At 44.5% G+C, this 22419-nt stretch overlaps 1 long non-coding RNA gene across 1 annotated transcript in view; it reads left to right on the top strand.

Moving 5' to 3' along the window:
* Positions 1–20803, top strand: part of LOC311516311 — a 70508-nt gene extending 49705 nt beyond the window's left edge. The window contains exon 3 of the long non-coding RNA XR_014710379.1: positions 18762–20803. This is a non-coding gene — a long non-coding RNA (uncharacterized lncRNA). The remainder of the gene's footprint in view (positions 1–18761) is intronic.
* The last annotated feature ends 1616 nt before the right edge of the window (positions 20804–22419 follow it).

The raw sequence follows: 22419 nt of genomic DNA on the forward strand, positions 1-22419 counted from the left end.
CCTGTGGTGACTGACTAAAGAGAATTTTGAAAATCCTTCATTTTTTCTCATCCTTCAGAGTGGCTAGGATGGCAACAAAGATTGGTCAGCTTTAATCCATTTACAAAGAAACAGGAGTTGCTTAGATAAGCTCTTGCACCTCTTGCAATATGAAGGGAAGTATATTTTAATATCAATACACTTCACTAGAAAAGAATGAGGGTGATAATGATGAAGTTGTACCAAAATATAATGTGTATTTTGTCCCAAAGAGAACTAAATGGGAGAGCATGACTTTAACTGCATTGGCTAAAGGACAAGGAGACATATGAAGTCTTTGCTACAAATCTGTATAAAGTAACTGATTCTTGTGAGTCTGAGGAGAGCAATTAGGATCATATCCAAGAGAGTCTTATGATCAGAATAAGATAGTAAGAGTCTATATGACAGATTACAAAAAAGAACTTTCTTTAAAGTTTCCCGGAATATACTCATAATCAGGAGCTGATAAAATCTGAAAATCTTGGGGGTGGTGAAATTGACACGATCTTAAATGAAATTATGGCATCCCCAAAGTACTGAAGGATCAGTTACTGGATTCATGATGATCATCCAGGACTGATGAACAGTCAAGAATAAGCCAGGTAATTGAATTAGTGACCAGCTATGTAGCCTATAGAGATGGTTCTTGCTTATGTTATATAGAAATGTGTTGGAGTAATAGTAATAGGATGAAATTTAATAGTGAGAAGTGTAAGGTCATGCATTTAGGGATTAATAACAAGAATTTTAGTTATAAGCTGGGGACGCAGCAATTAGAAGTAACGGAGGAGGAGAAGGACCTTGGAGTATTGGTTGATCATAGGATGACTATGAGCTGCCAATGTGATATGGCTGTGAAAAAAGCTAATGCGGTCTTGGGATGCATCAGGAGAGGTATTTCCAGTAGGGATAAGGAGGTTTTAGCACCGTTATACAAGGCACTGGTGAGACCTCACCTGGAATACTGTGTGCAGTTCTGGTCTCCCATGTTTAAGAAGGATGAATTCAAACTGGAACAGGTACAGAGAAGGGCTACGAGGATGATCCGAGGAATGGAAACTTGTCTTATGAAAGGAGACTCAAGGAGCTTGGCTTGTTTAGCCATCTAAAAGAAGGTTGAGGAGAGATATGATTGCTCTCTATAAATATATCAGAGGGATAAATACCGGAGAGGGAGAGGAATTATTTAAGCTCAGTACCAATGTGGACACAAGAACAAATGGATATAAACTGGACACCAGGAAGTTTAGACTTGAAATTAGATGAAGGTTTCTAACCATTAGAGGAGTAAAGTTTTGGAATAGCCTTCCAAGGGAAGCAGTAGGGGCAAAAGATCTATCTGGCTTTAAGATTAAACTCGATAAGTTTATGGAGGAGATGGTATGATGGGTTTGGTAATTAAATATTCATGGTAAATAAGCCCAATGGCCTGTGATGGGATGTTAGATGGGGTGGGATCTGAGTTACTACAGAGAATTCTTTCCTGGGTATCTGGCTGGTGAATCTTGCCCATATGCTCAGGGTTTAGCTGATCGCCATATTTGGGGTCGGGAAGGAATTTTCCTCCAGGGCAGACTGGAAGAGGCCCTGGAGGGTTTTCGCCTTCCTCTGTAGCATGGGGCACGGGTCACTTGCTGGAGGATTCTCTGCTCCTTGAAGTCTTTAAACCACGATCTGAGGACTTCAATAGCTCAGACATAGGTGAGAGGTTTTTTGCAGGAGTGGTGGGTGAAATTCTGTGGCCTGCGTTGTGCAGGAGGTCAGACTAGATGATCATAATGGTCCCTTCTGACCTAAATATCTATGAATCTATGAAATGTAAGTAGGCCCAAAATCTATTTCCTAAAAATAGGTTTGACAATAGTCAAGTGAGGCCTGGTAAAATATGAGTAAAGTGAAGTAAGGCAGTTAAGAAGCAAGTTGAAGATAAGGCAGATCATAACCCCAGTTCATGTTGTAAACATGTTTTGGTCTTAAATGGTTTTTACAAGTGTCTTAGATAAAATGTTAATGTTTTGGAAAATGCTATCTATACTGGTATGGAATTTACACTGATTTTAATTAGGATCAAATTTAATGTTGAATAGCCAATGAGAAAGTACAAAATATTTAATTATTGTAACAAGAATATAGCTATGGTAAAAGGTGGATTTAATGTTAATTATTAAGGGGGTTTTGTTATAACCTTGATCACCTTTATCAGTCGGTCCTTCAGTCCTCATATGGATTGCGCTGATTACAACTCATCTTTCATTCTTCTCTTATCCTGGCCTTCCTTCTCCATGTGTGGCCATGTTTTTTTCATGATCAAATTTTCCCATCTCTTTGGAGGTTGGCCGAGTGGTTGTTTCAGTTCCTGTGGGTACTACTCGGTGACAGCTATAGTCCATCAATTGTCAGTGAGCCTGGCTATATGCCCAGCCCATCACATTTTACTGTACCTGCTCTCAACAACAACATCCTGCACTCTACTCTGCTGTCTGATCACTTCATTGAGCACTCAGTCACGTACTGAAATCCTCAGAGTTCTTCTTTCCATTGGCCTCTCCACAACATTCAGTTGTTACTCCTCTATCTTTGTCAGCACCCATGTTTCGCTGCCATACAACATAGCCGGCAGCACTGTTAAGTTGAAGAGGTTGGCGTGTATTGCCTTGTTGATTTTTCCTTGGAGGACATCCTTGATAGACTTGCATGTGCGTCAACCAGCTTTCTTTCTTTGCGCAAGTTCACCTTTCTGATGGTGGTGCATGTTAATTTCTTGGCCCAAATAGACATATTGTTATAACTGAATATCAAAAGGATAGCACACTGACTTTAGATTGGTTTCAGAGTAGCAACCGTGTTAGTCTGTATTCGCAAAAAGAAAAGGAGGACTTGTGGCACCTTAGAGACTAACCAATTTATTTGAGCATAAGCTTTCATGAGCTGCAGCTCACTTCATCGGATGCATAAAGTGGAAAATACAGTGAGGAGACTTATATACACACAGACCATGAAAAAATACACATTGTAAGGAGAGTGATCACTTAAGATGAGCTATTACCAGCAGGAGAGTGGGGTGAGGGGAGAGAAAACCTTTTGAAGTGATAATCAAGGTGGGCCATTTCCAGCACATTTCCAGGAGTTAACTGAGGAACAGTGGGGGAGGAATAAACCAGGGGAAATAGTTTTACTTTGTATAATGACTCAACCACTCCCAGTCTCTATTCAAGCCTAAGTTAATTGTATCCAATTTGCAAATTAATTCCAATTCATCATTCTCTCGTTGGAGTCTGTTTTCAAAGTTTTTTTGTTGAAGAATAGTCACTTTTAGATCAGAAATCGAGTGACCAGAGAGATTGAAGTGTTCTCTGACTGGTTTATGAATGTTATAATTCTTGACATCTGATTTGTGTCCATTTTTTCTTTTATGTAGAGACTGTCCAGTTTGACCAATGTACATGGCAGAGGGGCATTGCTGGCACATGATGGCATATATCACATTGGTAGATGCGCAGGTGAATGAGCCCCTGATAGTGTGGCTGATGTGATTAGGCCCTATGATGGTGTCTCCTGAATAGATATGTGGGCACAGTTGGCAACGAGCTTTGTTGCAAGGATAGGTTCCTGGGTTAGTGGTTCTGTTGTGTGGTGTGTGGTTGCTGGTGAGTATTTGCTTCAGGTTGGGGGGCTGTCTGTAGGCAAGGACTGGCCTGTCTCCCAGGATTTGTGAGAGTGATGGGTCGCCCTTCAGGATAGGTTGTAGATCCTTGATGATGCGTTGGAGAGGTTTTAGTTGGGGGCTGAAGGTGACGGCTAGTGGCGTTCTGTTATTTTCTTTGTTGGGCCTGTCCTGTAGTAGGTGACTTCTGGGTACTCTTCTGGCTCTGTCAATCTGTTTCTTCACTTCAGCAGGTGGATATTGTAGTTCTAAGAATGCCTGATAGAGATCTTGTAGGCATTTGTCTCTGTCTGAGGGGTTGGAGCAAATGCGGTTGTACCGTAGAGCTTGGCTGTAGACAATGGATCGTGTGGTGTGGTCTGGATGAAAGCTGGAGGCATGTAGGTAGGAATAGCGGTCAGTAGGTTTCCGGTATAGGGTGGTGTTTATGTGACCATCGCTTATTAGTACTGTAGTGTCCAGGAAGTGGATCTCTTGTGTGGACTGGTCCAGGCTGAGGTTGATGGTGGGATGGAAATTGTTGAAATCATGGTGGAATTCCTCAAGGGCTTCTTTTCCATGGGTCCAGATGATGAAGATGTCATCAATATAGCGCAAGTAGAGTAGGGGCATTAGGGGACAAGAGCTGAGGAAGCATTGTCCTAAGTTAGCCATAAAAATGTTGGCATACTGTGGGGCCATGCGGGCACCCATAGCGGTGCTGCTGATTTGAAAGTATACATTGTCCCCAAATGTGAAATAGTTATGGGTGAGGACAAAGTCCAGCCACCAGGTTTGCCGTGACGTTATCGGGGATAGTGTTCTTGATGGCTTGTAGTCCATCTTTGTGTGGAATGTTGGTATAGAGGGCTTCTACATCCATAGTGGCCAGGATGGTGTTTTCAGGAAGATCACCGATGGATTGTAGTTTCCTCAGGAAATCAGTGGTGTCTCAAAGATAGCTGGGAGTGCTGGTAGCATAGGGCCTGAGGAGGGAGTCTACATAGCCAGAGAATCCTGCTGTCAGGGTGCCAATGCCTGAGATGATGCCTGGGAGGATTTCCAGGTTTATGGATCTTGGGTAGCAGGTAGAATATCCCAGCTCGGGGTTCCAGGGGTGTGTCTGTGCGGATTTGTTTTTGTGCTTTTTCAGGGAGTTTCTTGAGCAAATGCTGTAGTTTCTTTATTTCCCCTTGTTTATTCCTCTCCCCCCCCAACTGTTCCTCAGACGTTCTTGTTAACTCCTGGAAATGTGCTGGAAATGACCCACCTTGATTATCAATTCAAAAGGTTTTCTCTCCCCCCACCCCACTCTCCTGCTGGTAATAGCTCATTTTAAGTGATCACTCTCCTTACAATGTGTATTTTTTCATGGTCTGTGTGTATATAAATCTCCTCACTGTATTTTCCACTTTATGCATCCGATGAAGTGAGCTGTAGCTCACGAAAGCTTATGCTCAGATAAATTGGTTAGTCTCTAAGGTGCCACAAGTACTCTTTTTCTGTTGACTTTAGATTATGCATGCCCATCTACCATGAAGGTACCATTTGAGAAAGGATTATACCTGTTCTCCTCATGTAGTGAGCATCATTTCATCTTAGAATGTGAATAACAAGGCAACTCCAAAGCAGAGGGAAGGAGAGTGGGTAGTGGAGCACCCATAGTGGGACACACCTTGAAGAACCACAGTTACTGCATAAGGTGAGTAACTCATCTTCTTCTTCTTCTTCTTCTTGTATCCTATGGATGCTTCACTCTAAGTGACTCTGTGGTAGTACCCCCCTAATGGAGAGGTTGAGCTTCAGAGACAAGTCTAAAATTGAGGATAAGACTGTGAAGCCAAATATGGCTTTGGAAACTAAGTCATGTGATACTTGGGGAGATAAAGGAAAAAAGAGACACGCCTCGGAGCCCTAATTCAGCCCTAGGTGTTTGCTACTTCCCACCACCCAACACAGATGTAATGAGGTCGAGTAGTGTCCGTATAAGATAAACAAGAACTACTGGCTATTCCTCGAAAAGGTTTTTAATGATTTTCTACTATAAACACAACACAGGCAAAACAAGAAAAGCAAAAGAAAATACCAGCATTGAATAATAAATATAAATGGCAGGTTATACTGAAGACAAGCAGAAGTACATGTAAAGTTGTGGACCATTTGGAAGTTAATGACTAGGAACCCTACATATGCTGGTCCTGGCAGGTTATAATAGAAGCCCTGAAGACAAGCATAAGTAAAGCTATTATCCACCAGTTACCTATCACTGGTTTTACACTCCAGTATCAGTACTATAAGATCAAATCAGTTTGAGCGACCAGACTTCTTTACTCCATAATCTTACTCTGCATTTGTCTGAAAATATATTACCCTTCAGTCGGCCGTTTTCCGCACTGGCCAGGTACAGACAGTCGAGAAGTGCACGTCCCTTCAGTTCAGGAGGTGTGGGTCAGGTTTTCCTTGTGACCGAAAACACACACTGGTTCTGTGCCTTAGTAATTTTTATCTGGTCTGATGGCCGTGTTTTAAAACAGACCAGCCAATCAGAGTGGACCACATTGTTATTGTGGTTGCCTTAATTGTATAATTGATGCATATTTATTTCCTTGTAGGCAATTATCAGTTAGTCGTATAATTTAGGCCTATTTATCTTCTGTAGCCAATTGTGTCTTAAATGTGGGTTTGATAAGTACATGGGAGTTGCATAAAATGTTATCTGGTTGCAGCGCATCCTGACTACAAGTTTAAGCTTAATTTTGCAAGGCTTGCTTTTTGAAGCATCTGGAAGTTTGAGGCCTAACATTGATAATAGTTTTGTACAATTTAATCACAATACTCTATAATGTTGAGCAAATGTATGAGCAGATGTCCAAGTTGTGATTCTGCATATTTCTGGGATCGGAACATTCTTGAGGAAGGCTATGGAAATGTAAAGACATCTCGTGGAGTGATTTTGAACTCCAGAAGGAGGTTGAAGATTGTGAGCATGATAGCAAAGGTGATGCAGTCCAATATCCAACTAGAGAGTCTTTGATTAGAGATTGCAGATCCCTTGCATCTGTCTACAATGGAGAGGAATAGTCTAGGAGATTTTCTAAAAGGTTTTGTCCTGTCCTATCCAAAAAGAAGACCAGTGCTCTCTTGACTGAGTATGTATAGTGCCACCTCCCTTCTGTCCCTGTGTGGTTTGGGAAAGAAAGCAGGGAAGAGAATAAGCTGATTTATGTGGAAGTCTAAAAATATTTTTGGTAGGAATTTGGGATCATAATGCAACTTTGTCTTTGAAAAAGATTGTATAGGACGGTACAACCTTAGAGCTCTTAACTCTTCTACTCTCCAAGCAGAGGTATGAATGTAGTTTTCATAGAGGTGTAGAAGAGAGTAGTGGCCAGGGGTTTGAAGGGAGGCCTTGTAAGGAACTTGAGCACAAGGTTGAGGTCCCATGCCAATGTAGGACATCTGCTTTGTGGGAAGAGGTTACCCATATCCTTGAGAAACCTTCTTGTTGTAGGATGAGCGAAAACAAAATAACCATCTATTTTATGATGGAAGACAGTGATGGCTGCAAGAGGCACTTTTATGGAGCTTAGAGCTAATCCTGATATTTTTAGTTCTAGGATGTAATCTAGCACAAGCAGTACTGGAGAGGATGGTAGCATTAATGTGTCTTGAGTCACACCAGAATTGGAATTTCTTCCACTTCTGAATACGTATGACGTATTCAGAAGTGACGTATGACGTATTCAGATCATCTAGTCTGAATACGTATGACGAGTAGTTTGTTTCCTGCTATGCAACACCAACTCTTGTACATCTTCAGAGCAGATATTTTCTAAACTTTGGAACCATTGAGGAGCCATGCCTTAAATCAAAGAACCTCTAGATTAGGGTGACAGATCTGGTCAGTGTCCTGAGAGAGAAGATGAGGAGCAGGCTGGAGAGTGATTGGCAGTTAAATCACTAGTGGAGCAATGTTCCCTCCAATTTTTTCCATCCATGGTGCAGAATTAATTTTGTTGTGTGCACTGAGGTAACATGTGGATGTGCACCACCAGTAGAAACAAAAAACTTAGATATAATATATATATTTTTAAAAAGTTTCCATAGGGATAATTACTCCAGCCAGGACAGGTTAGGCATTTTAGAATTCACTACTCAAAGAATTAAAGTTAAGTGTAAGAGAGAAATAAAAATTATGAAATGCATAGACCAGTCAAAACACTAAAATAAATAATAAAAAGAATAAAATTACAGAGAATATATGTGCATTGTAAGAAGTACCAAGTAACAACAATAATGCAAGTGTGTGTTGGGAGGTGAGTGTGAAAGACTCTTTCTCTCTCTCTGTGTGTGAGAGAGAGACAGACACACACACACACAGACAGTGTGTGTACTGGTGCTGGGGAAGTTTCTGAGAGACTGTGTGCTGTCTATTTAAGGCATTTACTCACCACCTGGAAGGTTTGTTCAGACCTCAGAAGCTCTCTCCTACTCCAAGTCCTGAGCCCTGTCCCCTGTCTCCTGCTCTGTGAAGATGGGATGCAGGGGTAGGGGAAGGGGACATCCTGATATCACGATCCCGCACGCTCTGCACAGCCAGCAGAAGGGTCCCAGGAGCAGCTGCAGGAGCAACGTGGCTGAAAAGCAACGGGGGAAGGGGCACCTGACCACACACTGCCAGATGTGTTCAGCTCCACTAATCAAGTGCACAGCACTTGAATCACTCCTGGGTGGCTGCCTAACTGTACAGCTTAGAGGGAACACAGTAGTGGAGTCAGGTGAGGAATAACGGAAACCATGTCTGTTTTGGCCACATGGGAGCTAAAAGAATAACCTGGCTCCTTCTTTTCCATATTGACTCTGGCCATTAAGCTATACAAAGCCCTGCAAAGGGCAGCCTATTGGCTCTGGCCACTTGTCCACACAGCCCTGCAAGGAAAGGCAGCCATATTGACTCTGGCCACTAGGCCATAGAGCCTTGAGGCAAAGGGTGGTCAAAGGGTGGGCTCAGCCACAAAGCTATAATGCTCCTTCCCCGTGCCAAAGGGGAGATGGGGTGCACTTGCCCTGCAACAGGGACCATTTGCCTTGAGTAGTGTGGGTGTCCAGATGGGCTTCCTATCCGAAGAGGGGAGCATCTGTTGCCAATTTTAATGTTGGGGATGGTTGAGTGAAGGGTAGACATTGCCCAGACATTGTGGGGCTCTTACCACCAGTAGAAGAAGTTTTTGACTGTTGAGGGCATTGATAGAAGTTTGTTTAAGCCTGTCTGCTTGGTACATACACCGTTCTGAGCCACTTTTGAAAGCAGCACATGTGGAGTCTCATGAGACTTATTAAAACGGTGCCTGCCACCATGTGTCCCAGTAGTTGAAGACAGTTGTTGGTGAAGGTCTGAGGACTGGCCTGGACTGTCGAGATTAAGTTGGCTAAGTGTTGAAAACTCTGTGAGGGGAGGAAGGCTTTGGCCTCTACTGCATCTAAGTAGGCCCTTATGAATTCCAGATGTTGTACTGGAGTTAAAGTAGCCTTTTGGACACTTAGTTGTAGTCCCATATGTAGGAATAAATCAGTAGTGTTTTGTGTAGCTCTCAAGGCCTTGCTGAAGGAATATGCTTTGAACAGGCAATCATCTTGATATGGGAATATCCTAATTCCTTGTTTGCAAAGGTGTGCTGCTACCACAGAAATGACCTTTAAGAGCACTCTGGATGCAGATGATAGACTGAATGAGAGCACCTTGTAGTGAAAGTGGTCTTGACCCAGAATGAATCTTAGAAACCTCCTTGTTAGAGGACTTTCCCTTCACCGTCTTCCCTGGTTCTTGTCATGCAGACAGAAAGCAGAAGACCAGAAGTCCAAAGTGCAGGCAATGCAATGTTTATTAGAGTTAATTCCAAGCAAGTATAGTTATAGCTCTACATGCTGGCAAAGTTCTGGTTTCTGATTACTGGTTCTGTGGATGAAGGGAAAGCAGTGGATGTATTGTTTCTTGACTTTAGCAAAGCTTTTGACATGGTCTCCCACAGTATTCTTGTCAGCAAGTTAAAGAAGTATGGGCTGGGTGAATGCACTATAAGGTGGGTAGAAAGTTGGCTAGATTGTCGGGCTCAACGGGTAGTGATCAATGGCTCCATGTCTAGTTGGCAGCCGGTGTCAAGTGGAGTGCCCCAGGGGTCGGTCCTGGGGCCGGTTTTGTTCAATATCTTCATAAATGATCTGGAGGATGGTGTGGATTGCACTCTCAGCAAATTTGCGGATGATACTAAACTAGGAGGAGTGGTAGATACGCTGGAGGGCAGGGATAGGATACAGAGGGACCTAGACAGGATAAGTGCAGGGTCCTGCACTTAGAATGGAAGAACCCAATGCACCGCTACAGACTAGGGACCGAATGGGTAGGCAGCAGTTCTGCGGAAAAGGACCTAGGGGTGACAGTGGACGAGAAGCTGGATATGAGTCAACAGTGTGCCCTTGTTGCCAAGAAGGCCAATGGCATTTTGGGATGTATAAGTAGGGGCATAGCGAGCAGATCGAGGGACATGATTGTCCCCCTCTATTTGGCATTGGTGAGGCCTCATCTGGAGTACTGTGTCCAGTTTTGGGCCCCATACTACAAGAAGGATGTGGATAAATTGGAGAGAGTCCAGCGAAGGACAACAAAAATGATTAGGGGTCTGGAGCACATGACTTATGAGGAGAGGCTGAGGGAACTGGGATTGTTTAGTCTGCAGAAGAGAAGAATGAAGGGGGATTTGATAGCTGCTTTCAACTACCTGAGAGGTGGTTCCAGAGAGGATGGTTCCAGACTATTCTCAGTGGTGGAAGAGGACAGAACAAGGAGTAATGGTCTCAAGTTGCAGTGGGGGAGGTTTAGGTTGGATATTAGGAAAAACTTTTTCACTAGGAGGGTGGTGAAACACTGGAATGCGTTACCTAGGGAGGTGGTAGAATCTCCTTCCTTAGAAGTTATTAAGGTCAGGCTTGAGAAAGCCCTGGCTGGGATAATTTAATTGGGGATTTGTCCTGCTTTGAGCAGGGGGTTGGACTAGATGACCTCCTGAGGTCCCTTCCAACCCTGATATTCTATGAAAGTCTTGTTTTCCCATGTTCGATTCACAGCTCTGACACCACAGAGCCTTGCCTGTGTCCCCATTGCCCCCTCTCCCCATTCCCATTTCCTCCTTCTTAGCAGGCCCATACATACCTGCAATGCACGCCCACAGTCCCACCCCTTAAAATTTATGGTTATGTTCTGCTTTGGAGGGTCATGAGTCTAGGGTCTTCATCCCACCTCTTTTGTACCCCATGGAAGGGGTAAGGAGTGAGGTTGTGTTCTGGTGAAGGCCAGGCATTTATTTGGCCTTTTAGTGTTTCTTATGCCTCCTGCTTCCCCCATTTCCCCTCCTAACTGGTTGCTTGACCTTAGCTTGAGTGTAAGCAGTGTCAGGATGAGCTCCACCCTGACATCTGGTGGTGAGGTGTGGCAAGTTGTGGAAAAGAACTTCAGGGGCTGATCTCATTTGCATAGGCACACCCACCACGCCTAGAATGAGACCATAGCTGCCCAAATGGTCACTTTGGCTGCTGTGGGATCCCCAGTGTCTCTGTTATTGGGGCAGGAAGAATAAATTGTTATTACCCTGATTATGGGAACTGTGCTTGGAACTGTACGTGGCCTTTTGTTATGATGGAGGGATTCACCATCAACTAAGTAGCACTCGCTAGGCAAGGGTCATGGGTTCCAAAACTGTGTGAATGGAGAGAGGCTGGGGACAAGTATTAATACTTGGTGGCATGGGCCCCTTGGTGAGGGCCTTACATGCTGATTGCACTTCCTCCTCTCTCCACTGTGGAATATCAGAGCTAATTTTGATTTCATTAGAAGTCTAGTTATAGGCTGCTGAGCTCACTTTGGGCTGACAGTGCACCAGCACTGGGGCTCCCCTACTATAAGCTGAATTCACCTAAGAGCTGAAATCACTGAGTGTTGTGTTAAGTAGTGGGGGAGCCTGAAGATATATTGTGGAGCAGGTTGCGGGATGGCTGGTGAAGCAGTTCGACACGGAGCAGTGTGTGGATGGCAGGAGCTGCTTGTGGGCCGTGGAGCTGAGTGAAGGAGTTCGTGGGGCGGCTGGCGGAGCGGAGCGCAGCTGAGGGAAGGAGTTTGTGGGGCGGCTGGTGGAGCGGAGCGGAGCGGAGCGCAGCTGAGCGAAGGAGTTCGTGGGGCGGCTGGCGGAGCGGAGCGCAGCTGAGCGAAGGAGTTCGTGGGGCGGCTGGTGGAGCGGAGTGCAGCTGAGCGAAGGAGTTTTGTGGGGCGGCTGGCGGAGCGGAGCGCCGCTATGGAGCTATGGGGCGGTCAGCTTCAGATCACGTAAGGTGCCTCTTACCCCCATCCCATTTCCACCCAGGTTGGGAGGTAAAGCTCCGCCGATAAACTTTCAAACTCTGGGGCTGCCCTGACCAGGGACAGAGACTTTTGGGGCATTGGACTTTTGGGACTTTGGGTGATTTGGGGTTGCTGGACTCAAGAACCAAAGGGAAAAGGGCATGCCCCAATTTGCCTGGGGTGGGGTTGTTTTTGCTTATGGGTTGTGTTATGAATCCTGTTGGTGGTGTTTCCCCAACATAATGCCACATTGTTTCTCTCTGTTATTAAAAGACTTTTGCTACACTCAGACTATGTGCTTGCGAGAGGGGAAGTATTGCCTCTTGGAGGCACCCAGCGGGGGTGGTATATATTTGTCCCAGGTCACTGGGTGGGGGCTCGAGCCGGTTTGCATTGTGTTATTGGAATGGAACCCCTAGATATTGAACCCGGCCCTTGTTGCTGCCAACTCTGACGGGCAGAAGGGTTACATGAGAAAGGAGCCAGGCAGCCTTTCAGTATATCATAGAATCATAGAATATCAGGGTTGGAAGGGACCTCAGGAGGTCATCTATTCCAAACCCCTGCTCAAAGCAGGACCAATCCCCAACTAAATCATCCCATCCAGGGCTTTGTCAAGCCTGACCTTAAAAACCTCAAAGATAGGTGTCAGGGTTCCCTCCCCACTCTGAATTCTAGGATACAGATGTGGGGACTAGCATGAAAGACCCCCTAAGCTTATTTCTACCAGCTTAGGTTAAAACTTCCCCAAGGCACAAATTCTTTGCCCTTGGATGGTATGCTGCCACCACTAAGTGATTTAACAAAGAATCAGGGAAAGGACCACTTGGAGTTCCTATTCCCCCAAAATATCCCCCCAAGCCATTACATCCCCTTTCCTGGCGAGGCTTGAGAATAATAGAATAATTCCTAATATCCTAACCAATTGGTTACAAAGTGATCACAGACCCAAACCTGGGGTCTTAGGACAATAGAGAAATCAGTCAGGTTCTTAAAAGAAGGATTTTATTTTTTTTTTTAAATAAAAATCACCTCTGGAAAATCAGGATGGAAAATAACTTTACAGGGTAACAAAAGATTCAAAAACACAGCAGAACTTCCTCTAGGCTTAGTTTCAAAGTTACAAAAAACAGGAATAAACCTCCCTCCAGCAAAGGAAAAATTCACAAGCAGAACAAAAGATAATCTAACACGCCTTGTCTGGCTTTTACTTACAATTTTTGTAATAAGAGTGACTTTTAGGATGGTTTATAGGAGAAGGAGTTTTCTGACCTGATGCTTCTCTGCTTCCCAAGAGGACACACAAAACAAAGCCTCTCCTCCCCACCCCCGAAGATTTGAAAGTATCTTCTTTCCCCATTGGTCCTGTTGGTCAGGTGCCAACCAGGTTATTGGAGCTTCTTAACCCCTTATAGGTAAGGAGGAATTCTAGGCTACCCTTCGCTGTATGGTTATGACACAAGGAGATTCCACCACTTCCTAGGTAAAACATTCCAGTGCTTCACCACCCTCCTAGTGAAAAAGTTTTTCCTAATATCCAACCTAAACCCACTGCAACTTGAGACCACTACTCCTTGTTCTGTCATCTGCTACCACTGAAAACAGTCTAGATCCATCTTCTTTGGAACCCCCTTTCAGGCAGTTGAAAGCAGCTATCAAATCCCCCTCATTCTTCTCTTCTGCAGACTAAACAATCCCAGTTCCCTCAGCCTCTCCTCATAAGTCATATGTTCCAGCCCCCTAATCATTTTTGTTGCCCTCCGCTGGACTCTTTCCAATTTTTCCACATCCTTCTTGTAGTGTGGAGCCCAAAACTGGACACAGTACTCCAGATGAGGCCTCACCAATGTCGAATAGAGGGGAACGATCATGTCCCTCAATCTGCTGGCAATGCCCCTACTTATACAGCCCCAAATGCCGTGAGCCTTCTTGGCAACAAGGGCACACTGTTGACTCATATATTACACTCCCACCATACCCTGTGTGATAACTGAAGTGGGGGAGCTCCCTTATGGCCAGCCAATTAGCTGTAAAATCCCTCTTGATGTCTGTTCTCTGCTTACTTTACCTTGCTTTACTCGAGGTGCCAGAGTGGGGATTCAGCCTTGACACCCTGTAACACTTTAGTTCCATCTCTTATCTCTTTTCACCCCATCTGCTTGTGGGCAGATGTAACCCAGTGTCTTTGTCCTTTGTTTACATATATTAGTATGAGATATAAGAGTATCAAAAGGTCAAACCCAAAATTCTATCTCAGGCTGACAAATAGGCTTATATGCTAACAGTCCTGTGGGATGTGTGGATTGTGATGTGAAAGTAAGCATCTTGTAGGTCAAGGCCAAGAACCAGTGCCCCTGGTTTAAATATATGATTATTGCTGCCAAAGTAACCATCTTGAAGCATTGTATCTTTACCAATCTATTGAATGACCTTAGATACAGAATGGTTCTCCAACCACCGTTCCTTTTATATAGCAAGAAATATTTGGAATAGAAGCCCTTCCCTCTGTGTTTAGTGGGAACTGGTTCTATAGCACCTAGGTTCAGAAGATGGTTTGTTTCTTGATGTAAAAAGTGCTCATGGGAAGGGTCCCTGAAGTGGGATGGGAAGAGAGGTCAAGTAGATTGCTTATCCTGTGAAGATGATCTCCAATACCCACTTGTTTGTTGTTCTATGCTCCCAGTTTTGAAGAAAAAGAATAAGGCGGTTGCCAAAGATGTTTGGATTGTTGCAGCAAATAAATGTGGGGGTGGTAACACATGAAAATTGGTGTTTAGATGTAGATAGCTGTGATGTTGATGACTGTGAGGCAGCTGGTTTCCGCTTTTGTAGTCTTTTTCTTTGGGGTTCATAATGCCTGTGGGCTGGAGGAACTTGAGCAGGCCAGCATCAGGAACAGTCAACATGGATTCACCAAGGGCAAGTCATGCCTGACCAACCTGATTGCCTTCTCTGATGAGATAACTGGCTCTGTGGATATGGGTAAAGTGGTGGATGTGATATACCTTGACTTTAGCAAAGCTTTTGATACGGTCTCCCACAGTATTCTTGCCAACAAGTGAAAAAAAATGGCTTGAATCAATGGACTATAAAATGGATAGAAATCTAGCTAGATCATCAGGCTCAATGGGTAGTAATCAACAGCTAGATGTCTACTTGGCAGCCGGTATCAAGCGGAGTTCCCCAGGGATCATTCCTGGGGCCGGTTTTCTTCAACATCTTTATTAATGATCTGGATGATGGGCTGGATTGCACCTTCAGCAAGTTTGCAGATGACACTAAGTTGGGGGGAGAGGTAGATATGCTGCAGGGTAGGGATAGGTTACAAAGGGACCTAGACAAATTGGAGGATTGGGCCAAAAGAAATCTGGTGAGGTTCAACAAGGACAAGTGCAGACTCCTGCACTTAGGAAGGAAGAATCCCATGCACTGCTACAGGCTGGGGACCACCTGGCTAAGCAAGAGTTCTGCAGAAAAGGAACTGGGGATTATAGTGGACAAGAAGCTGGATATGAGTCAGCAGTGTGCCCTTGTTGCCAAGAAGGCTAATGGCATATTTGTCTGCATTAGGAGGAGCATTGCCAGCAGACCGAGGGAAGTGATTATTCCCCTCTATTCGGCACTGGTGAGGATACACCTGGAGTACTGCGTCCAGTTTTGATCCCCTCACTACAAAAAGAATGTGGACAAATTGGAGAGAGTTCAGCAGAAAGCAACAAAAATGATTAGGGGGCTGGAGCACATGACTTATGAGGAGAGGCTGAGGGAGCTGGGGTTATTTAGTCTGCAGAAGAGAAGAGTGAGGGGGGAAACACTGGAATGCGTTACCTAGGGAGGTGGTAGAATCTCCTTCCTTAGAGGTTTTTAAGGTCAGGCTTGACAAAGCCCTGGCTAGGATGATTTAACTGGGAATTGGTCCTGCTTTGAGCAGGGGGTTGGACTAGATGACCTTCTGGGGTCCCTTCCAACCCTGATATTCTATGATTCTATGATTCTATGATTTGTTAGCAGCCTTCAAATTCCTGAAGGGGGGTTCCAAAGAGGATGGAGCTTGGCTGTTCTCCATGGTGGCAGATGACAGGACATGGAGCAATGGTCTCAAGTGGCAGTGGGGGAGGTCTAGGGTGGATATTAGGAAAAACTTTTTCACTAGGAGGGTGGTAAAACCTTTAAGGATGGAGATTTCAAGGCCCAGCTGAACAAAACCCTGGCTGGGATGATTTAGTTGGGGCTGGTCCTGCTTTGAGCAGGGGGTTGTCCTGAGATCTCTTCCAACCCTAATCTTCTATGATTCTATGATCTCTGTGCTCTGGGATTTACTATATCTCCTTTTTTGTGTAGGTGTGTAAATTCCCAGGGAATGCAATGTGGCTCTAGAGTCTTTTAGTGTGTGGAGGGATTCATCAATTTTTTCTGTAAACAACTTGGATCCTTTGAATGGAAGTTCTTCCACGGTAGTCTTAATCTCTCTCGGAAAGCCAGAAGGGTGAAGCCAGGAAGCTCTGCACATGACCACTGCTGTTGAGATGGAGCAAGCATCTGTGTCAGTGGAGTCTAGAAAGGCCTGCAACAATGTCTTTGTGAGAAGCTGACCCGCAGAAATGACCGCCTGAAACTGTTCCTTTTGATCAGCTGGAAGGTGTTCAATGAAGGTGTTTCATTTAGAAAAATTAATTATATGATTGTGTTTTGCCATAAATGCTTGGTAATTAGTGATCCTAAATTGTAGGGTTGCCGATGAATATGATTTTTGTCCAAATAAATACAGTTGTTTCTAGCCCTTATCATAGGGTTTTGATTTTAGTGTGGTGCTCTCTGCCACATAGCATTGACAACAAGGAAATTTGTGGATGGGTGGGAAAATAAAACATCCGGGTCCTTAGAGGGAACATAATAATTTTTGTCTGGTCTTTTGAATGTAGGAGTTATTATGGCTGATGTCTGCCATAGCGTTTTTGCTGAGTCCAGCAAGGTCTCGTTGATAGGGAGTGCAATGCGAGTCCATGATGGTGTATGTAGGATGTTGAGCAGCTTGTGTTCCTTCACCTCTTCAGCTGGAATTTGTAGAAAATCTACTACTCTTAATGAGATCTTGAAACTGTTTGAAGTCATCTGCCAAGGTTGGTGGAGAAGATATAATGGCTTCATCAGGAGAGGATGAAGTTAGTTGTTTGAGTAATCTTTGTCTAGCCTCACTTCCTGTTCCTCAGACATCTCCTCTTGTGGATCATGAGGTCTGATAGAGAAGCTGAAGGAGATTGTCTTCCCCTATCCCAATGAGCGACACTGGGGGCCCTTGAGAATTGGTGCCTATAGGCCACCCAGAGGTCCCACTATGGCCACTGAGTGGCATGTGTGGGGGCATCCAAGGGTGTCTGTACCAACTGGGTTTCTCTCGTGGTGGTAAATTGGTTCTTTAGAGGTTACTGGTTGGCTCGCTCCTTGGTATTGGAATGGAGAACCTTCCACAGAGACTGAATATAAATTGTCATCATCATCCCCTTTATAGCTGCTTGACAGAGGTGGAGCCATCATGTATGCTGAGTGAGACTCTCTTGGTACTATATGTATGTCAAGGGACTGAGATGTGGCAGGTACTGAGATTGTGTTGGTGCCGAGTAAGGGTGAGTCAAGTGTCTCTCAGACTATTAAGTCTTTGGAGAAATGAAATTTCTGCAGTACCAGAATAGCAGTTGGTATCGTTGAGGCAAGCTGAGTGGGAGCATGTGATGTAGATGGAAACTGACCGTACCAGGAGTCTTCTGCATCCTGATGGATGGCCAGGAGGTGTCATTTTGATCTTCTGCAGGCCCAAAGTACTCGGTACCAAGGCCTTAGAGGATTCTGTCAGTGCTGTCTTAGAAGAGCTGCTTTGCTCTCTACTGCTCCTTTCCCTCGATGGTACCAATCTCTGTGAGCCTGTGCCCTCAAGGTCTTCGGGTTTACTAGTGGTACCAGTACCTGAGAAGCCTGCAGCTTCATGGGTATCCAGTCATAGGTTGGATGGTACCAAGGTAATCAACCTTCTCAGGGATTGTCTCTTTACGGTAGATTCTCTACTCAGGAGACTTGTAGGTGTCCCCCCTCCAACTCTTTTTAGAGGAATCCAAACATTTTCTCGAACCCGCTGGAGAATGTTGAGCTGAGGACATAGATGGAATCAGACTTGTTGGGGGCTGTTGTAACAAGGGAAGGGGGCTTGTCCTGGAGCTGGTCTGAGTGAAATTTCCGTCATTAGAAGTCTTAGGGTTTAGTACGTGGTTCTTCCTAGCTCTCGATTTTAGTTTCATCCAGAAAATGCACTTTTGAGGCACATGTGACTCTCTGAGGCAGTGAATGCAGCAAGAATGTCCATCGCTGACTGGAATTGCTTCTCAGTAGGAAAGTATTAGGGGGTAGCCATGTTAGTCTGTATCCACAAAAACATTCCTGCATCTGTAATTTTCACTTCATGCATCTGAAGAAGTGGGTTTTTTACCCACAAAATCTTATGCCCAAATAAATCTGTTAGTCTTTAAGGTGGCACCGGACTCCTTGTTGTTTCAGTAGGAAAGGCAACACTTAAACCCAGGAGAGCTGGGCGTACCCGCTCCACGAGTCACTTCCCCAGAGGGAAGAGACAACAAACTAACTAAGGACAGGTAGTTGGCTATTCTATCAACAAAATAAAGGAAAATGTATTTATTTGTTTGTTTGTTTGTTTTTTAGGGGGAAAATGGAAAAGAAGGGAGGTGTATTACAACTAACTAATGGAAACTCTATGAGCTAACATTATTAATCAAGAACAGAAAGCAAGATATAGATGAGGAATTCTCAAATCGGACCCTGCTGAGGCTCCATCTCAGGCCAAAGGCGGTTGAGAAGGTACTGAAAGCTGCTAGCTTGTGCAGCGCTATATAGCCCTGAGGCAGGACATGAGATGAGAAGAGCGCATGTGCGGGCCAAACGGACACAATCTCAATCTGAGATGCAAGGACGTGGATACACCTAGAGTAGAGCACTTACAGGCACACTAATTGAAGAAAAATCTCTGTTGGAGCAGCAACTACGAAGTATCTGGACAGATTGGGAAGCCCAGCTACAAAGATCTCAGCAAGATGATGAGCAAGATGGATCCATGAGATCAGAAGGTTTTCTATGAAAGAGAGGAGGTCAGGAAAGCCTTAGCTAAACTGGAACTTGCTAACAGAGATGAGTTGCAGCAGGGACTTAAAGAGCTGAGATATCACCTAGAGAAGGAAATCAGAATCAGAAACCACAGTGGTCAGCTGCCTGGATGTGGAACTGGGCCAGTCAGAGGACTTGGTTAAGACCAGACATTTACAAACTTTTCTACCTGATTTGTAAACTTCCACCCCAAGGCCCAGAGGTGAGACGTCAATCTCTCCCCGCTCAAATAATGCAAAACCCCACAGTCTTCCAGTGGGAAACTCCCCTGGACACTTATTTGGCTCAGTTCAAAATCATAGCCCAAATAAATGGTTGAGAAGGTGAACAGAAAGGGGGATTTCTAGCCGCCAGCTTGAGTGGCCCAACTCTGATGGTGCTGCAAAACTTATCCTCAAAAAGAGACTCAGTTATTCAGATCTGGTACAAGTACTTAATGTGCAGTTTGGAGCCAGCCATCAATGTGAGCTGGCCAGGGCAGAGCCCAGCGCTAGAAAGAGTGGGAAAGAGGAGATGCCACCTGCACTGGCAAAAGACCTGCAAAGACACATGTTCTTGGCAGCAGTGCACCAGAAGAGGAAGCAGTCACTATTGAGGAAGATGGACTTGTGGTGATCAGCTTTCTGCAAGTACAGTTCTGTGTCTAATATGTAGAATGCAAGAGGGGATTCTAATCTCATCCATGACATTTTTTTATTACAAAAAGTGAAATTCACTTTATTAAAAAAGCCAATAATGCAAAAACTAAGGGAAAGCAGTTCCGTTAAATATTGGTACTGTGAAAAAAAAATGGCATAAATAGGATTGTTATAAATATAAGGTAGGCCAGGACAGAATGTCACAAGTGTCTAGTGAAAGGCTCTCACCCAATTTGAAAAAAGAGTACAGGAAATAAGTAGTGGGTACTGGCTCAAACATAATGTAACCCTTCTACCAGTCAGATTTGGCAGCAACAAGGGCTGGGTTCAGCATCTAGGGGTTCCTTTTCAACAATACAACACAAACCGGCTCGAGCGCACACCCAGTGACCTGGGACAATTACACACCACCCTCTGGGCGCCTTTAAGAGGGTGCCTTCCCCTCCTGCAAGAACAGAGTCTGAGTGTAGCACAAAACTTTTCATAAAAGGAGGGAAATAATGCGGCATTAATTTGGGGGAAACACTGCAAACAGGGTTTATAAACATAAACCATGAGCAAAAGACCCACCACCAAGTAAGTTGGGCAGTGTCCTTTTCCCCTCATGTTCTTAAATCCAGCAACCCAAAATTCCCTTTAACGTGTGTCATAAATATAAAGGGAAGGGTAAACCCCTTTAAAATCCCTCCTGGCCAGAGGAAAAATCCTCTCACCTGTAAAGGGTTAAGAAGCTAAAGGTAACCTCGCTGGCACCTGACCAAAATGACCAATGGGGAGACAAGATACTTTCAAAAGCTGGGAGGAGGGAGAAAAACAAAAGGTCTGTGTCTGTCTGTGTGATGCTTTTGCCAGAGACAGAACAGGAATGGAGTCTTAGAACTTAGTAAGTAATCTAGCTAGGTATGTATTAGATTATGATTTCTTTAAATGGCTGAGAAAAGAACTGTGCTGAATAGAATGACTATTTCTGTCTGTGTGTCTTTTTTGTAACTTAAGGTTTTGCCTAGAGAGATTCTCTATGTTTTGAATCTAATTACCCTGTAAGGGTAATCCTGATTTTACAGAGATGATTCTTTTCTACTTATATTAAAAGTCTTCTTTTCAGAAACTGAATGCTTTTTCATTGTTCTTAAGATCCAAGGGTTTGGGTCTGTGGTCACCTATGAAAATTGGTGAGGATTTTTACCAAACCATCCCCAGGAAGTGGGGTGCAAGGGTTGGGAAGATTTTGGGGGGAAAGATGTGTCCAAACTATGTGTTTTCAGGAACCCTGATAAAGTTTGGTGGTTGCAGTGGAAGTCCACAGGTAAAATAGTTTGTACCTTGGGAAAGTTTTAACCTAAGCTGGTAAAAGTAAGCTTAGGAGGTTTTCATGCAAGTCCCCACATCTGTACCCTAGAGTTCAGCATGGGGAAGGAACATTGACAACATGCCCATCGCTTCTCTACACCCCTCTCCCAACTGCTGCCCTTGGACAGTGCAGACCCAGAGTTTAGAGGTGCATCTGCAGAGTTTGCCTCCCACCCTGGATGGAGCGGGGGCAGGCGGTTAGGAGGCACCTTACTCACTCTGCTGCTCAAGCTCTCATTCACCACCACTCTCTGATGGGCTCTCCTCTGGCACTCTCCACCAGCTGCCTGGGCCAAGATGTCTTCAGGGCCGCCCACTTAACATAACTCTTAGTGATTTCAGCTGTTAGTGGAGGAGCCTCATTGCTGGTGTACACTGGAAAGTCTCTTGCATCAGAGACACTATCCCAAAGCAGGTCTAATACTTAAACTAGGTATCAGTGATTTCAGCTCTGCAGTATGTAACAAGACTCTCAGTTGAGTCTAAATTAGCTCTGTTGTTATACAGTGGAGAGAGAAAGGATCAAATAGCATCTGGGGCAAAAGGCACCCACTTCCCCTTCCTCTCTCAACTCACTGGGCTTTGGAATCCATGCCCCCTGCCTAGCGAGTGCTGTTTAGTTGAGGGTGGGTCCTTCAATCAGGAAATGCCAAGTACGGTTCTGCTGCCCTTGATTCATACAACAAGGATTACAACCCTTTATTACTCCTGCCCCAATAACCAGGAGACTGGGGATCCCACACAAGCTAAAAGTGACCATTTGGGCAAGCAATCCCATTATAGAATCATAGAATTTCAGGATTGGAAGGGACCTCAGGAGGTCATCTAGTCCAACCCCCTGCTGAAAGCAGGACCAATCCCCAACTAAATCATCCCAGCCCATCATGCTGAGCACCTAGGCAGGGTGGGTGTGACCATGCAGACGAAATCAGCTCCTGAAGTCTTTTTCCACAGCTTGCCACTAGATGTCAGGGGAAAGCTTATTCAGACTCTGCTTACATCAACATTATATGCGACATGTTACAAAATTCTAGGGAATAAGGGATCCAAAACTGAACCACCTAATTGGTCTCAAATACAGAAAGTGATCTCTGGAATTTGAGAAAGAAGTCTGGGCAGCCAAGGTAGTGGATGAGCTAATGGTCCATTTGAATTTCATTAGGATTAGTAAATGTATAATACATGCCAGGAAAAGTTGTCTGACAAATTCC

Source organism: Lepidochelys olivacea (genome assembly GCF_965140295.1).
Source record: "Lepidochelys olivacea isolate rLepOli2 genome assembly, chromosome: 2".
NCBI lineage: Eukaryota > Metazoa > Chordata > Testudines > Cheloniidae > Lepidochelys > Lepidochelys olivacea.